General features: G+C 52.3%; 1 long non-coding RNA gene across 1 annotated transcript; it reads left to right on the top strand.

The window, feature by feature from the left end:
• Positions 1–355: 355 nt before the first annotated feature.
• On the top strand, positions 356–16,481 carry LOC147378167 (uncharacterized). The gene is made up of 2 exons (XR_015149723.1): positions 356–980; positions 16,232–16,481. It is a non-coding gene; the product is annotated as an uncharacterized LOC147378167 (long non-coding RNA).
• Positions 16,482–17,837: the final 1,356 nt, after the last annotated feature.

Here is a 17,837-nt window from a genome sequence, read left to right as displayed (position 1 = left end):
CAATTGTAAAGCATGGGATGCAGGACTGGGCCAGGGCTTCCTTGCCCTGCAGGCTGCCTTTCCAGCCTGCTGCCTGCCCTGGGGCATCTGGCCTGCAGCACCGCCACCGTCATTGGGCCTATGGCTGCCGGCAGGACCAAAGGCCCTGAGCACTGCTCACCAAGGTCACTGCCTTCTGTGGTCACTGTGACCTGGGCCCCATGGCCCAGCTTTCCCTGCCCACCACCCTCCCCTCTGCCATCAGCTCAAGGACCAAATAACATGTGGGTGTGTGAGGGGATTAGGGGGTGGGTGAGGAGCAGATTTGAAAATTTCGTGGAGATACAAAAACTGCCTAGAAAACATGAGCCAGGGGTAGTCAGGTGCTTACTGTCGTCCAAAGCATGTTGGTCTGGGGAGGAGGGGACACAAGGTGCCACTTGTGCCCCTGAGCCCCAGGTGAGGGGGCAAACACACACTCCCTGGGGAGGATTCCGCTCTCTGGGCCTGAGGGTGGTCCCTATGCAACATCTAATGAGAAGGGGAGCAGAGACCCCTGCCTCAGGATGGGGGCTGGGAGGGGCTCCCTTGTATCTGGATACCACCCTGGACAGAACACTTTTCTGTCACAGTGGTCTTGGGGGTTCAGGCTTGGAGGGAGAAAGAATCCGCCATCCTCAGCAGCAGGGTTGGATAGGACCTGGGTCTGTGCCGAACCCAAGCTATATCCAGGCTCCTTCAGGGCCTCCTTGAAGCTGGCCGAGCCCTCATCCCTCACCACACAGAGCATGAAACGGAGGTCCAGAGGCCCAAGTCACCTGCTCAGGGCCGCTGCAAAGTAGAGATGAGCCAGCCTGACTACCACAGCTCCTCTCAGGGACATCACAGGGAGAGGAGCCCAGACGCCTCTCTCTGCTCCCTTGCCAGCCCCGACTGGACCATCTGGAGACCATACCTTTGAGGCTGTCCGGGAAGACCTGGTTATCACCTTCATCTTCCAGGTGAGGAAACTGAGGCCTAGAGAGGTAAAGTTACTCACGCAGGGTCACATAGCAGTCAGCTGCCCTGTGTCTGGGCCTCTTCTGCCTTGGGACTGTGGTTAAAAATAAGATCCTTGGATGGAAATCTGGGTTCTTCATCCTGACTCCGCTCAGTGCATTGGGCAAGTTACTTAGACTCAGGTCTCCCTTTTCGGAATGGGTAGAGCGATGCTAATGGCGGGTGCTGGGCATGGCGGGTGCTGCACCCTGTTCTGCATGGCACTTAGGCATGCCCCCAGGAACAATGGCCATTATTACTCCCTGAAGTGGCCAATGGCTCTGTCTGACCCAGTTCTCCCCCAGCCCTGGAATCCAGGCCCCCTGAGCACTGGGGCTTCCTATGCTGGGGAGGTGGGGGACAGTGCTGCTCCCCTCTCCCGGGAGCGGGAGCACAGAGTGTTGGGCCTCTTGGGGGCCTGCCTTTGTTTTCTTCCGCCCCAATCTGTTTTGAATAAACCACGTTTTCATCATCTTAAGCTGTAATCCCCAGCATCAGAGGAGTATTGTGAAATGTCAGCCCTTTCTGGAGGAATCTCAGCAACATGTTTTTTAATGTTCAGCATCACATATGGGGACAATAAATACCGAAAATATGTGGAACAGAACAAGGATGGGAGCGTGCTTGGCGCTCAGCTCTGCTTCCCGCTGCCCTGGAGCCTGATTTTTGCATCACAATAAATTAGCCCCAGAGGCTCCCCGGGAGCCCCTGATCCTGGGAACCAAGTTTTGGGTCCCTAACCCTCTGCACCAGGTGCTCCTGAGGACCACAATGGGCCCCTGACTGGGCAGTGCCTTTTGAATCTCATCTCGGTCTATGCTGGACACACTTGCTGAGCCAAAGCCATCTCCCCACCTAGGAGCCGAGGACACTGACACAGGCAGTTATCTACTTCTGCTCCTCACTCCTGCAAAGTGAGGTTAAGCTCCTCCCCAGGGTCGCTGGGGACCAGGACTGGTTTAGTGGCATCTTTGGGTCCTGCTAGGAGCCATAGTAGATGCTCAGTAAATGAGTCACTGCTGCTGTCTGGGATGAATCCCCAGGCTCTTCTCCATCCACTCTGGCCCCATCTGGGCAAGGCCCGTTTTGACCCTCTCCTGGCTCCCCAGGATGCTCCCCTCCCCAGCGTGACAGTGGCTCCCCATCTCCCTCAGCCCCCTTTGCCCGGCTCCCCGCCAGCAGCAGCTGGCTCACCAAGGCCGCACACACGAGTGAGTCATCTGTTTTGGTCTGGGTCCTGCCGGGAGCACAGCCGCTGTCGGCCCCAGGTCAAGTGACCTGAGTCTACGCCAACAAGTAAGGGAGTTTCTCACCACCCCACCCCCACCCCAGTCCCCCAGCCTCTTACTCACCCACCCACCATTCACCCAGTGCCCTGGCCCCAGTTCTGCATTCATCCTTAACTTCCGTCTCTCAGTCCCCACTTACTCACGTGGCCAACTCTTCATCCATTCAGTCCCTTTACTACTCAGCATGGACCTAGCACACAGTAGGTATCCCCAAAACATCTGTGGACTGGTCAGGTCGCTCATTTATTCCTCTGCTCCCTCATTCAATCTTTCGTTCCAAAACTGAGCCTGCCTCTTGATCTGTTGGTGGACTTGCAGGGGGAGCCCTGTGTAAGAGGCAGAGAAGGATGGAAGAAGGGGTCCCAGAGACAGGGGACAAGTGGGAGCTGATCCAGGGTGTTGGCTGGGATTCTGGGAGAAGGTTCAGCTGAACAGCAGGGTTAGGAAGAGCCTGGAGGAAATGGGGACTTGGCAGGGGCAGACTACTTACGGCCAGGGACCTCTGGACCTTGCTGGCTGGGGTAGGTAGAGCCACAGAGACTGGGAGATGAAAGGACAGGAGCAGAGGCTGGAAGAATCTTGGGCAGGGGAGGCCTGGAGTTCGTGTGCCCACGAGGATGGAGACCCACCATGCTCTCTCCTGGGGCAAGGGTGCTGGCTGTGGGGGAGGCCTGCTGAATCCAAGGCTTGCTCAGTGGTTAAGGATGAAGTGACTTTGAGGGGGAGCCACCTGGTGGCACCGTACCCAAATTACTGACTAAGTCCTCAGACCAAACCCAGGAAGCTAGACTTCCTCGGAAAGGCCAAAGGGGCCAGGCTTGCACAACTCTCTCAGGCTCTTATCCCTCTTGATCCTGAGGATGTGAAGGGGCAAAGCGGGTGATGGCCAGAATCACAGGGTTCCAGGAGTGTCCCGATGAGCCTGTCTGGTGGCAAGTGTCTTTCCCACACTGCTGAATGATCATCACTCAGTCTCCCACTTATGGAGCTTCTGTGACCTGGGTGGGTTCAAGGGTGACCACTGGGTGAGTCCTCTGCGAAGGACTGCCCTGCTCCCTACACTCACAGGCAGCAAGGGGTCAGCACCACGCCCTCTACCCCGTGCAGGGCAGGGTCTCTGCCAGCGCAGGGACCATGGAAGTCAGAACTGCCCAAACAAGTTGGGCTGCTGTCTACACTCTCCAGAAACAATGTGCCCTGTGGCTCCCTTCCCACTGTCTTGGTCCTGGTCTGGGTCTCTGGATGGGCCTTGGGGACAAGGAATAAACCGCTCAGGCTGGAGAAGAATGAAACTTGGCAGTGCAGGCCAGGAAAACCCTCCTGGGGCCCCTCTCCCCACCCAGCCGCCCCCACAGTCAGCCAGGGCAGAAGCCTCTCTGGGCTCATTCATCCCAGCTCAAAAATGATGTTAATAATAATAACATCAACTCTGATCTCCTGGCTTCAAGACTCTGCTCTAAATCCTTCACTATTCAGATTCATTTAATCCTCACGACAACCCCATGAGGTTGGTGCTATCGTATGCCCCCTTTTACAGAAGAAGAAATAGAGGCAGAGAGAGGTAATTTGCCTGAGGCCACATTATGTGAATAAGCCCTGAAACTTGGGACCTAGCCCTCTCCAACATGCTGTAGCTGGGAATGCGGAGCGAAAGCCAGGACTGTCGTCCCCCAATTTCATTTCCACAGATTCAGCTTTGTCACAATCCTGCCAGGAAGCTGTTTTACAAGCGGCCAACTGTTGCCCAACCTGTGTCTGCCCCCACCCCTATCTGCTTCTGCTCAGCCTGACCAAGCCTCTTGCCTGGAGACCTCTTGGGGCTCTCCCAGCTCCCAGACCTAAAGGCTCTCCTTCATGGTTCCCCCTGCAGAATGATGAAGCAGATCCTTGCCATTCAAATCCCACTGTGGTCAGACCCCAACCATCACTCACCCTCCTTGCTTCCCACAGGGTACCAGCCCTGCATGTCTTCCACCCCATCTCCATGCCAGAGCCAATGCTGTTCCCACCACCCAGAAATTCTCCTGCTCCATTCTTCACCTGGATTCACCGACACTCTGCCCATCCCTGGAGACCCATTCCAAGTGCCCCCTCCTCCATAAAGACTTTCCTGACCTCTCCTCCATGGCAGAGTTTGAACCCTATGGGCAGCATGTGCCTGGGTGGCAGGTATGCAGTCTCATTGGAGACAGTGGAACAAGCTTTCCGCTCCCAGTTCCACTATCTTCTGGCTAAGTCATTGGGCACATTATTCAATTTCTATGCATGTGTGTTGGCTTGCTAAGTCACTTCAGTCATGCCTGAATCTTTGCAGCCCTATGAATTATGACCTGCCAGGCTCCTCTGCCCAAGGGATTCTCCAGGCAAGAATACTGGAGTGGGTCGCCATGCCCTTCTCATTCAACTTCTATAGTCTAATAAATACTAAGTGAGGGACAGAATGGGTGTCTTGAACTGATGTTCTGCTAAAAGACGATGCTGTGAGACCTTGTTTATGAGCTGAGTGTCCCTCTAATTTCTTCATCCTCTCAGGGGGCTTATGTGGTATGTGGTTGGATGGGGGGAAGAAACAGGAAGCACCTTGGGGCTCTCAGCTTTAGGGGTCCCTGGACACATTTGTGGCTCCAGGAACTCAAGAAGGGAGTGGGCAAAGTCCCTCTCCCTACCCCACCACCCCAGTGGGTAAAAACCCAGAAGGCAGTTCTGCCCAAGTGGGGTGGTCCAAACAAGAGAGATATTGGAGGAGGCTAATGCTCTGCAATCTGCCCAACAAGGCAGGAGACAGGGTGATGGGAGGGGTGGAGTAGAGTGGAGCAGGCAGTGCCGCATCTCCTGCTTCCTGGAACCCTCTCCCCCCAGGGTCATTGGTGAAGCCCATGTGGATTTCAACTCTACCTTGTTCTATTGCTGTGGGAGGAAGTCCCACATCTGGCTGAGGTTTCTCTCTACCCCACTCCTCCTCCCTAGAGCTGCCAGAGGTCTGAGTCTTGAAGTGTGCAGAAGCACCCAGAGCCCCATCCACAAGCTCCAGGCTCTGCAACTCCATCCCCAGCACCTTGGGCTGGAGAGCGGGAACTCAGTAGCTGTGGCTGTGAGCTGGCGGGACAGCAATCCCTCCCTGGAGCTAAGGCTCAGTGATTACTCTTGCTTCTTCCTCCCAGTGCTGCTCTGAAGAACACAGAGGGGGTTGACAGGACAGGGAGACTAACAAAAAGGGCAAGGGGGGTCCAGAAAGGGACCCATGGCTCCCTGAGGGGCGAACTGTGTGCTCTGAGGTTGGAACTTGAAGCCACCTTCCCACTGGCTCTTGTGCCATTCTTGCTCACCCTAATAGCTTTGACTGCTGCTTATTTTCTTCCTATAGAATTGGATTCCCTCTTCCAGTCCTGCTTCCCTTCCTCACTCATCTCCATTCCAGGCAGGCCTGCATTACAACCACCCATGCTCTGTCCTGCCTGGGGTGGAGGTGGGGATGGAAAGTGACATGCACACAGGTGCATGTGGGTGACGTAACATTTTCTGTGTGTTGTACTCAGTAGGAAGTGAGGGCGGGCTTCCTGGAGGAGGTTAGGGGGCTTCGTGGAAATGGCAGGCTGGAAGGATCAGGAAGCTTTCTCCAGGGAGCACAAAATGCAGAGTGAGCCAAGGGGGCTGGTTCCAGGTCTGGTCTCCTGAGAAGCACAGGAAGTCTTAAGGTTCTGATCTTCCCATGCTGATGGGATCAAGTTGGCAGATCCACATCCCCCTGACCTGGCTGTTTGCTGGGAGCCCACGAGGGGTGCCCAGGTGTGCTGCCCACCTACAGAAATTTGCAGTTGGGGGTCACACTATGGGAGTATCAGGTCAACGCAAGTGACACAGGTGCAACCTGTTTCAAACACGGACATAGGAAGATACCCATAACCTCACAGATGGAAGCAGGGTGAAACTAGAAATACACACACACTGGTATGCACACGTGTTCACCATTTACAGTCCCAGTCACCCTCACCCTTGCCTCATGTCAAGTGTGTGCACACAGGCTTTTGGCTGAGACTTTCAACAGTTACGATGAATCTCACCCCCATGACACCCCCAGGGTTCTCTCCTGGGAACTCCGCCCTCTCACTAAGGGTGGCAGCCTTGGGGCCCCAGCCTTTATGCAAATGCCAAACCACAGCTCCCTCTGTCTTTTCTCTCGTCTCTAATTGACTGTTTTCCCTCCTTGCTGGGGCTGCGGGAACCGGAGTCGACATTCAGGAGGGATCTCCCCCCGCATTGCCCGGCCTCTCCAACTGGGGCTCCCAGCGCTTTTAATCTAGTTACTTTTCCATCAACACACTGGGAAAAAGACACAGAGGGGCGTAATGGTATCTGTGGCTGTTGATGTTCAATTAACCACATAACCTTTAGACCCGCTCTCTTTCTGTCTCCCAGACCCCCTCCCCCCAAGCCAGCTGCCCCACTGAGCCTGACTCTGCACCAGGGGCCCTCAAACATCACCCCCCACCCCACGACCTGGTGCCTGGGGAGATACTCTAACTCTGGGGGGGAGACAAGCCGCCAACCTCAAATACAGCCTCACTTCCCATCTGGCCCCTGCTGCCCTGGGTTTTGCTGGCCCCTGAGGCCACCCCTAGGTCCACCCTCAGGCCGAGAGCGAGGGGGTGCCCCAGGGAGCCGGCACCCTGCGAAACTCCACTTTCTGGCCCTCGTCTGGGGCCAGCAGCTGTCATTTGCCGGGCGTTCCGCTTTCTCCACTGTACCATGCTAATTTTTCGAGGGACAATTTTTCGACAATGAGTCCTCCAGCCCGAACAGAAACCCTTTATGGGGCCGGCCCCAGGGAGGCCGCGGCGCTGCCAAGGCGAACAAAGGCGCATTGCTGCCGCGAACATGCCTGCGCCTTTCAGGCCCGAGAGCGCAGAGCAAGCCGCCTCCAGCCCCGCCGAGGTGACACCTGGTCCGCCGCCTCCTGGCGCCCGATCAAGTTATCCATCCCGGGGCGGGAGGAGGGGCGGCGCGGAAGACTCCAGAAGCAGCGTGTGCAGGTAGCCGGTCGGCCAGCGCTGCTTGGCAGGGAGCGCGAGGGTCGGAAGAGATTCAAATCCCAGAGCTGGAGCACTTAATTAGGCTGATATCATCCCGCACAAATGTTCCTCCGAGAGGAAGGCTTCTGGGCACCAAAATTATTTTGTGATTAGGTGTGAAAACGAAGAGAAATTATTCCGCCTTCTGAAGAACTTGGAGGGATGAGGGAGGCGGCAGGGGGGAAACCCAGGGTGCCAGGACCCAGCCAACCTCCCCACCCCAGCCCCAGCCCACCCCCAACTGGGACAGACAGGCTCAATTGTGCACCATCCCCTTTCACTCTCAGCCTTTCCTCACTGCCCAAGACCTATAAAGTTCAAAGGAGTGACTGGAAATGCCTGGATACCTTCCTATAGGTTGGTTCTTTGATCTTTACGCCAAGTCTGAAAAGCAGTACACCCTCTTATCACCCCATTTTGTAGATGACGAAGTGAACTCAGAGTAGCATCTTGTCCAAGGCCCCACGGTAGCCCGTGGAGAAAGCGGAATGGCATGGGGCGGTTCCTGCAAGACACTGTCAGGAGTTGTGGCCCTATTGCCAGGTACACGCCCATCACCTCCCTAGAGCCACAGCTTCGACCAATTCCAGGCCCTGAAAATCATGCTGTCCTGCTGGCCCCGCCCAGTACCTACACAGGAGCACAGGAAGGCACGCCACTACTTGTGTGCCGGAAGTGTGTGCTGTGTGGTCCAAGAGGATCCCTCTGCGGGGCTAGTCTAGGGCCAGGTTCAGTCATTTTCTGGCTGTGTGACTGCCAGAGAGCAGCTTAACCTCTGAGTCTGGGTGTCCTCACTAGGACATGGGACAGTGGTAGTACCTCCGACTTCTGGTGCTCTTTGAGGATTGGAACGACCTACCTGTGAGGCTCAGCTCAAGGCTGGCAGTGGGTGAGCTCAGAAAACTCCACGTGCAGGGCTGCATCCACCAGAATCTTTGCGGAGATGCTTTTGCAAAGTGATAAAGAGCTGTGCATTTCAAGTGTCCCTCCCTCTGCCCATTTTGTCCTTCCCTCTGACTAGCCCGCAACCTCCCCAGGGTCTAGCACTAAAAGGGCCTAACGGGAACCCTAGGACCTGATCCAACTCTGTGGAGATGTCCTCCCTTATTGGTTGGTACTCATCCTGTTCAGTTCAGTTCAGTTCAGTAGCTCAGTCTCGTCTGACTGTTTGCTACCCCATGACTTGCAGCACGCCAGGCCTCCCTGTCCATCACCAACTCCCGGAGTTTACCCAAACTCATGTCCATCGAGTTGGTGATACCATCCAGCGATCTCTACCTCTGTCATCCCCTTCTCCTCCTGCCCCCAATTCCTCCCAGAATTAGGGTCTTTTCCAATGAGTCAACTCTTCGCATGAGGTGGCCAAAGTATTGGGAGTTTCAGCTTCAGCATCAATCCTTCCAATGAACACCCAGGACTGATCTCCTTTAGGATGGACTGGTTGGATCTCCTTGCAGTCCAAGGGACTCTCAAGAGTCTTCTCTAACACCACAGTTCAAAAGCATCAATTCTTTGGCACTCAGCTTTCTTCACAGTCCAACTCTCACATCCATACATGACTACTGGAAAAACCATAGCCTTGACTAGATGGACCTTTGTGGGCAAAGTAATGTCTCTGCTTTTGAATATGCTGTCTAGGTTGGTCATAACTTTCCTTCCAAGGAGTAAGCGTCTTTTAATTGCATGGCTGCAATCACCATCTGCAGTGATTTTGGAGCCCAAAAAAATAAAGTCTGACACTGTTTCCACTGTTTTCCCATCTATTTCCCATGAAGTGATGGGACCAGAAGCCATGATCTTTGTTTTCTGAATGTTGAGCTTTAAGCCAACTTTTTCACTCTCCTCCTTCACTTTCATTAAGAGGCTTTTTAGTTCCTCTTCACTTTCTGCCATAAGGGTGGTGTCATCTACCTATCTGAGGTTATTGATATTTCTCCCGGCAATCTTGATTCCAGCTGTGCTTCTTCCAGCCCAGCGTTTCTCATGATGTGCTCTGCATATAAGTTAAATAAGTAAGGTGACATACAGCCTTGACATACTCCTTTTCCTATTTGGAACCAGTCTGTTGTTCCAGGTCCAGTTTTAACTGTTGCTTCCTGACCTGCATAAAGGTTTCTCAAGAGGCAGGTCAGGTGGTCTGGTATTCCCATCTCTTTCAGAATTTTCCATAGTTTATCGTGATCCACACAAAGGCCTTGGCATAGTCAGTAAAGCAGAAATAGATGTTTTTCTGGAATTCTCTTGCTTTTTCCATGATCCAGTGGATGTTGGCAATTTTATCTCTGGTTCCTCTGCCTTTTCTAAAACCAGCTTGAACATCAGGAAGTTCATGGTTCACATATTGCTGAAGCCTGGCTTGGAGAATTTTGAGCATTACTTTACTAGCGTGTGAGATGAGTGCAATTGTGCGGTAGTTTGAGCATTCTTTGGCATTGCCTTTCTTTGGGATTGGAATGAAAACTGACCTTTTCCAGTCCTGTGGCCACTGCTGAGTTTTCCAAATTTGCTGGCATATTGAGTGTAGCACTTTCACAGCATCATCTTTCAGGATTTGAAATAGCTCCACTGGAATTCCATCACCTCCACTAGCTTTGTTCGTAGTGATGCTTCCTAAGGCCCACTTGACTTCACATTCCAGGATGTCTGGCTCTAGGTGAGTGATCACACCCTCGTGATTATCTGGGTCATGAAGATCTTTTTTGTACAGTTCTTCTGTGTATTCTTGCCACCTCTTCTTAATATCTTCTGCTTCTGTTAGGTCCATACCATTTCTGTCCTTTATCGAGCCCATCTTTGCATGAAATGTTCCCTTGGTATCTCTAATTTTCTTGAAGAGATCTCTAGTCTTTCTCATTCTGTTGTTTTTCTCTATTTCTTTGCATTGATTGCTGAGGAAGGCTTTCTTATCTCTCCTTGCTATTCTTTGGAACTCTGCATTCAGATGCTTATATCTTTCCTTTTCTCCTTTGCTTTTCACTTCTCTTCTTTTTACAGCTATTTGTAAGGCCTCCCCAGACAGCCATTTTGCTCTTTTGCATTTCTTTTCCACGGGGATGGTCTTGATCCCTGTCTCCTGTACAATGTCACGAACCTCAGTCTATAGTTCATCAGGCACTCTATCAGATCTAGTCCCTTAAATCTATTTCTCACTTCCACTGTATAATCATAAGGGATTTGATTTAGGTCATACCTGAATGGCCTAGTGGTTTTCCCTACTTTCTTCAATTTAAGTCTGAATTTGGCAATAAGGAGTTCATGATCTGAGCCTGTAACTCAGTTCATGATCTCATCCTGTAATGGTTGTTAAATATTTTAATATTACCCCAGTTATGTATATAATAAAATATTTTGCTATGACAAATATATAAACAATGACTGCTCCTGTGTGTGTTCTGTGTCGTGTATGACTCTTTGCTACTCAGTGGACCATAGCCTGTCTGGCTCCTCTGTCCATGAAGTTTTTCAGGCAAGAATACTGGAGTGGGTTACTGTTTCCTACTCCAAGGGATCTTTCCAACCCAGGGATTGAATCCATGTCTCTTGTGCCTCCTGCATTGACAGGCAGATTCTTTACTACTAGCGCCACCTGGGAAGCCCATATATATAATATATATACATAAAATTGGGATCTAGCTACTGTCCTATTCAATCAAGCAACCAATCATTCTTAACTTGAGTTACTCATTTATAGAGCTATTGATTATTAATTCATTGAAGCATTTATTTCTGTGCATGTTCTCTCATAGCTCAGTTATTAATTATACTACAGTCACTCTATCTTCATAAATCCCTTTTCATGGACCTGGGCATAGCAGACAGGCCTGGAAGTCTCTTTTTGAGGAGCCTGTGGTTGACTACAGGGTCTCAAGTGTGTGTACTGTCTTTTTTAAACCGAGAATAAAGAGGTGACTGGCAGGAGGGAAGAGTTCCACGTATTCAAAGAGGGGACAGGCAGTTTTGTGAGGAGAGGGCAACTGAGCTGAGGTGAGTTTTGAAGGATGCACAGGGTGGGGACATGAGGGTGGGAGCCCTTGGCAGCTTGAGAGTAGGCAGTGAAGATGGTCAGATATGCATTTTAAGCAGAGTTACTTGTGACATGAGAGAAGAATCCAGGAAGGCAGAGGTGGCAGCAAGGATTACTTCCAGAGCTCCTGGGCCATCACAGAGGGCATAGACTGAGTTGTGGCAGTGCCAGGCTACAAAAGAGCATGGGCTTTGGGACAAGTCTGGGTTCTAACTTGATTCTCTAATTACCCAACTGGGAAGGCTCAGACAAGCTACAGAGCTTCTGAAAATTTTAGGTGCTTCAGCTATAAAGCAGGGACAGCAAACCTATTTCATCCAGTTGTCATGACTCCTCCATGAGTACTCAAACTGTATTAAGAGCAGGGCACATAGTAGGTACTTTGGCACATAGTAGGTGTTCAGCAAAGGGCCTTTTTTTTTTTTTTCCTGCCAGGATGGTGAAATAGGGACCAGAGAACAGAGAATGAAAGTGAGAGACTCCTTAAGATCAAATCAGCAGACAGGAAGCCGCAAAGGAAAAACAAAACAAAACAGATTGTGATGGTTGAGATCTGAGGATGGGGAGGAAGAGAATGGCAGATTAGTTTGTGGAGAGTATTAGTTTTTTGTGACAAATTACTCCAAAACATAGTGGTTTAAAGCAACAATCAACATTTAATACCACTCAGGGTCATTCTCTTCAAGCAAGGCCACAATTGTACCTGAGACTTGCTTTCAAGTTCCCAGTGAGAAGGAATCTGGCCCTATCATAGGAATCAGCTATGGCAGAAGAACACTTAATGCATCCCTGGGGTGCCTCTGTGCATGCGTGTGTGTGCATGTGCTCACAGGTGAATTTGCATGCATGTCTGTGTGTGTGGTCATCATGGCAAAGAAGTCATCATGAGTGAGGCTTCCGCTCCCAGAAGTGTCAGCTGGAGTAGCAGACTTAATCTGGGAAGGGCCACATTGGAACTTGTTTTAATCTCCATGGGCCCTACGATCTCTGTCGCAGCTACTCTGATGTTGCAGGGCCAGAGCAGCCACAGGCAATAGACACAGAACAAAAAGAACGAGCCAGGCTGTGTCCCAGTAAAGCAATTTCCAAAATAGGCAGCCAGCCAGATTTGGCCTTTGAGCCATCGTTTGTCAGTCCCTGAAGCCAATGCTGAAATTATTGCATGTTTGTTTTAGATTTTTCATTGTTGTCTGCGGTGGACATGGAGATGCACACCTCCCATCCTGCCTCCATCTTGCAGCAGAGCCTCCTGTCCAGAAGGACTGGCTGCCAGCTGCAGGCAATGTGGGCAGCAGACAGCCCTGGGGGGACCTCGCCAAGGCAGCTCCAGCTGCAGGAGTCTCCCCACTGAGGACATGCCCTTGCCTTTGCTGGGGGATGGCCAGCAATGGGGTGTAGTGGAGAGAGGCTCAGCCATTTTGTCCCAGAATGCCTCACATCTTGGCTCAGCTTTCAGTGGGCCTGTATAACAGTTCAACATTCAGCTTTGTCCAATCCTGCCTTTACCACCTTATGCATTCCTTGGAGAACAATTTTTAAAAACTCAAACTTGTAATGTCATGAGTGTGGTACTAAGGATAGCTGTTCTGATGGACTGGAGGAGGAAGAGATCTCTGAAGGCTGAAGCAGTCAAGGATGGCTTCCTGGAAGAGGTGGCATTGGAGCTGCCTTTAAAAGATTCCTTAACAAGTTAATTTGCTGAATGCTGGTGCTGAGCTGGCTGTTCTGAGGAAGCAAGTCAGTGCTCCTCTGAAAAGGAGGCATCTCACCCCAGCACAGGGCACAGAGGGATTGGTGCTGGGGAACAAGGGCTGGGCTGACCTGGGAATTAGGTACATTTCCACCACAAGTAAGGTCTTCACAGCTAAGAACTCCTCTCATGTTGAGTCTCCAGTTCTGAGTGCATTTCTGTGCTTCTGGTTTGGAGGTATCCCTGGATGGGTTTGGGAAAAAAGCAGAGAACAAGCCCCATGCCCTTCCTCTCTGCTGTCCTGGGTCATCCTACTGCAGAATCTTCCTCTGAGCCCTGTGCTGTGGTTCGGCTCTCAAAGAGGTCACACCCTCGTGCTTCCCAGGGATGAAGTCATGGGAGCCGTGGGGAGGTACAGAGCAGGTGCCTGGGGAGGAGAGCCTTCAGGAAGGCTTCACAGAGTTGGAGTCAGGTGAAAGGATGAGTAGGATCAGGGTGGGCAGGAAGAGGGGAGGGCCCTTAGAACAGTGGCCAGGAGTGGACCCCATCAAGGACTGGAGAGTCTTCAGGGGAGCCTGGGTGAGGCTCCATGGGTGTCAGTGCTCTGAGCCCCATAACCTCTCTGACCAGCGCCCCAGTTATAGGTTAGGGACCTTCTACCCTTGCGCTGAATCCTCTGGGCTCAGGCCCACCCTAGGGCCTGGGGTGTCCGCTCCCAAGATGGGCTTATCCCTCATTTATCCCTGGTCCCATCACTGGCCAGCTGGGAGAGGTAGGGGAGAGTGGAGGCGGGGGCACTGGGCAGGAATCAGTCATTCAACAGAGAGTTACTGAGTGCAGGTGTGTGACTGGTGATGGAGTCCACAGTAAGCAAGGACAGATACCTGGGAGAGCCTCGGACCCTAATAGTCCCCTTCCTGAGAGTGACCCAAAGGTGAGAGTCACAGCTGTGCCAGGAAGCCTTCACACGTGCTGGGGATGCTGGCAAAGCCAGGGCATTTCCTCCCCCCAAAATGAGCAAAAGATGAATTGAAAAATGGATGGAATACTTCAAACAAGGCCTAATGCATCAGGGGAAATCCAGAACTTTGCCAGATGTCCTTACACTGACTTGACTGCTAGTATTTAATGGTGTGGGGGGAGGCTGGCTGAGTGCCCCAAATGTTTCCAGGGCTCATATGCCTCCAGAGTCTTAATCTGCTCTGTCATGAGGATATGGCTACAAGAGTGGTTGTAGAGTGGTGTGTGAAAGAAGGAAAAATTAGAAACAACTCCAGTGCCCACCTATGGGGGACCGGTTCCCTATGTCAGGGGACGTGGCCCACTGTGCTCCAGGTATTGAGAGAAAACGGGAGGATGTAGGATCCCGCAGAGATGCCCAGCTTAGCAGCAGCAAAGCATTACTGATATAGGCCACTTGGATTTTGTTTTTTAAAGTGTAGAGGCACAGAGAAGCCTGAAAGGAAGTATTCTAGAATGTAAAAGTGCACACCTGCAGCTGGTGGAATTACAGCTGGTGGATTTTGTTTTATTTTACTTTGTAACTTAATTTAACTTTATTTCACTTTTTAATTTTATTTTGCTTCTTTTATTTTATTGTACTCTGTAATTTTATTCTTTTGCTGATAATTTCCTTTTTATTTTATCTACTTTATTTTACTTTGTCTTATTTGATTTGATTTGACTTTATTTTTGCTTTTATGTGTTTTCCAAATTTTCCACAATGAACAGATATCGCTCTGGTAATCAATTACAAGCCTCAGCAGTCCCTGTAAAGCATTGGCCAACCGTTTCTAAGCTCTCTGGGGCTGCTGCTGAGAGCTGGGCGGAGGGGATCAGGTGGGGCCCTGACCCCCAAGATCTCCAGCCCCTTGGAGTGGGTTTGGGCAGGGAACTCTAAGCCCTGGGAATAGAAGTGCCCAGAAACCTTTCACTGAGAAACCCCTGGCAGGAGAACTCCTATGAAGGGGCAGATTTGGAGCCTTGGGGTCTCCCAAACAGAGAACATGAAGGAAGCAACACAGACCAGAAACTGCTTGAGTCAGTTGTGAAGACAAGCACACAGGGCTGCAGCCCCGGCTGGCAGGTTTCAACACCTGTTTCCCTCCTGTTTACCTGCCCAGGGGAGCTCCGGGCACAGGGCCAGGCCCACCCGCAGCCTGGGTGCACCCGTGTGCATCCCTGGCAGAGGGGGACCTGGGGAGGCTCCCGGAAGAAGCCTGGGATGCCCAGCTAAGGCCTGCAGGATGTGGAGTCCAATGCGAAGGCTGGAGGTAGGGAAGCAAGGGGCTTGGTGAGGCCTTCAGGTGGGGCTGGCAAAGCTTAAGCATCAGCTGACCACACTGGACGTGGGGGAGGGATGACTCCAGGTGGGAGTCTGAGAGGGGAGGAAGGGACCTGGTGTTTGAGAAAGGATGCAAGAGGCATGAACCCAACAGACAGTACAGGGGTAGGTTTTGAGGCCAAGTGCGGAGAGCGGTAAAGCCAGAGGCTGGGGGTCTTGATGAGACTCTGGGCTGCTGTGAGGGCGTGTGGGGGACAGCAGGAACCCTGACCAAGCCACCGCCAAGCAAAGGTACTGGATGGACATGGTACTGAGGGCTGGGCACCCCTCAAGTAGCCAGGACAGTGAGGGACAGGCTGTGCTGGCAGACAGAGGGAGCTCCAAGCCACTCTGCCTTGGTCATCAGTGTCAACGTGGCGGCACCAGCAAGGCAGGACAGGAGAGCTTTGGGGTGATGCCCCAGCGGAGAAGCGCTCCCATTTCTTATAGTCCACCTTGTTCTGGAGTGTGAAGGTCTCAGGATCAGGGGCTAGCAGGGAAGTGGCCTGTGCTGAGTGGCAGGGCTGACTGCTAGAGCTGTTGTGGGGGAAAGGGTGGCAGCATCCCAAATCTGAGGGGCCTCCCTGTATGGGGGACAGCTGGTCTCTCCAGTGGAAGGGATGGTTCCTGGAAACCCCACTGCAGGAAAGGACAGCTCTGCAGTCACACCCTACGGTGGATCTTGGGTCCAATTACATTTCCTGACGTTGGTCTCAGCTATGTGTAACTGGGTTCTTGCCCCTCATGGTAAATATTTTTGGTTTTTAAATAACTTGCCCATTTACTCTTCCCCTCTCTGGTGTATGGCTGCCTCTTCAGGAGCCTCAAGTCTGAGGAAGGAGGAGAAGACACCCCACCCTCTGGGTCCCCAGCCGCCACAGGAGGGTAATGTCCTGGATGTGGACCCCCAGCCCCCGTCACACCTTCTGATGACGGCAATCACCCTGATGCCTAGATGACAGCCTCCCCAGAGGCCTTGAGCCAGAACGGCCCAGCTTAGCCGCTCCCAAATTCCTGTCCCGCCGAAACCGGGTGAGATAATAAATGTTATTGTTGTTTGGGCTTCTGAGTTTTGTGGGAATTTATTATGTAACAATAGAGAAAATGCTGGAAGAGCACAATGCTGAGTGAATGGTGGGGGGTTGGGGAGTGGGTTGGAGTCCAGGTGAGGCTGGAGAGGTGGGCAGAGGAGGATGCGGCTTGAACTTGAGAACCCCAGGGAACCCTGGGTGGAGGGTGTTCAGCAAAGGCAAGACACAGCAAGATGTCACACTAGGGAGCGAGAACCCTTGAGAGGCTCCTGCAGGGATGGGTGGAGGTGGGGCATGAGGCTGGGCTGGGGCAAACAAGTGAGGCTTGCAAAGTGCCCTTAGGCCCAGCAACCAGACAGAGGGGCCCTTGGTCAGAGCCATTTTGGTGGGTTGGGGTGAAATCAGACCACATGGTTTGAGAAGTGAGTAGAAGGTGAAGAAGTGAATAGATAGGGTATAACCACTCCATCACAGAGGTGGCTCTGAAGGAGGAGAGAGGCAGGGCAGGGGGCTGCTGCCTCTTAGCAGGGGGCCTCCCCACAGGGCTCCAACACTCCCTTCCTCCAAGAGTGTCTGAGAGCCTACAGCTTGGGCATTCACTCATGGTGGTCTCCAAGTGGGTCCTGAAGAGCAGGCAAGATCTGCCCTGGACAATGGGCTTCTCCTCACCCCCTCGGTGTTCCCTGCCCCACCCCCAACCCCTGAAAGTCAACTAGTGAATGAGCAAGTGTCTGCTCGGATTGTTATAGGTGGAGAAAAAGGGCAATTTGCAGACTGGCATTTCCAGATGATTGAGCAGGTGGCCACCACCGACCTGTGCACTTGAATGTGTCTTGTTAATGACCAATCTTCCTCCCCACGTCATGACATGGGCAGCAGTTCGGAAGGTCATGTGGATGGCTGCGCTCTCAACTCCAGAGCTGGTCACACTTGAACAACCTCAGACTTGGCTTGTCCATCACTGAGTCAGGCCACAGGGCACGAGGGCCAGCAGGGTGTCCAGGTGAGATCCCGTCTGGGCTTGAGGTCCAGGGGATGGCCTTGACGGGGCTCTGGAAAGGAATAGCCTCCACCAAGCCCAAGTCCGATGGCAAATCTGGGGCCCTTCACAGAGGAAATTCCTCAGCCTCACCGGGTGGTAACAGAAGACCTGAAAACAGTCCACAGGGTCTGCCGTGAGGACTTGACTGACATGGAGAATCAGCCAGAAGGTGGTGGAGTGGGCCGTGCATGCAGAGAACTTTCCATCTCTCTGTCCTTCCGCATTGGATTGGCTGCTCCACTTCAGCTGTAAGCAGGGGCACAACCAGGGTGAAATCCAGTCTCTCTGACTCTGAACCGGTGTCCTCTTCTCTGGGCAGACTAAGAACTTAGATGATCTGATTTCTTCAAAA

The sequence above is a fragment of the Bos grunniens genome, chromosome 2 (genome assembly GCF_055505025.1).
Source record: "Bos grunniens cultivar Pamir isolate PY7600 chromosome 2, Bosgru_T2T1.0, whole genome shotgun sequence".
In the NCBI taxonomy this organism is placed as follows: domain Eukaryota; kingdom Metazoa; phylum Chordata; class Mammalia; order Artiodactyla; family Bovidae; genus Bos; species Bos grunniens.
The sequence above is the reverse complement of the archived record's forward strand: the minus strand, read 5'-3'. Positions and strand labels throughout refer to the sequence as shown.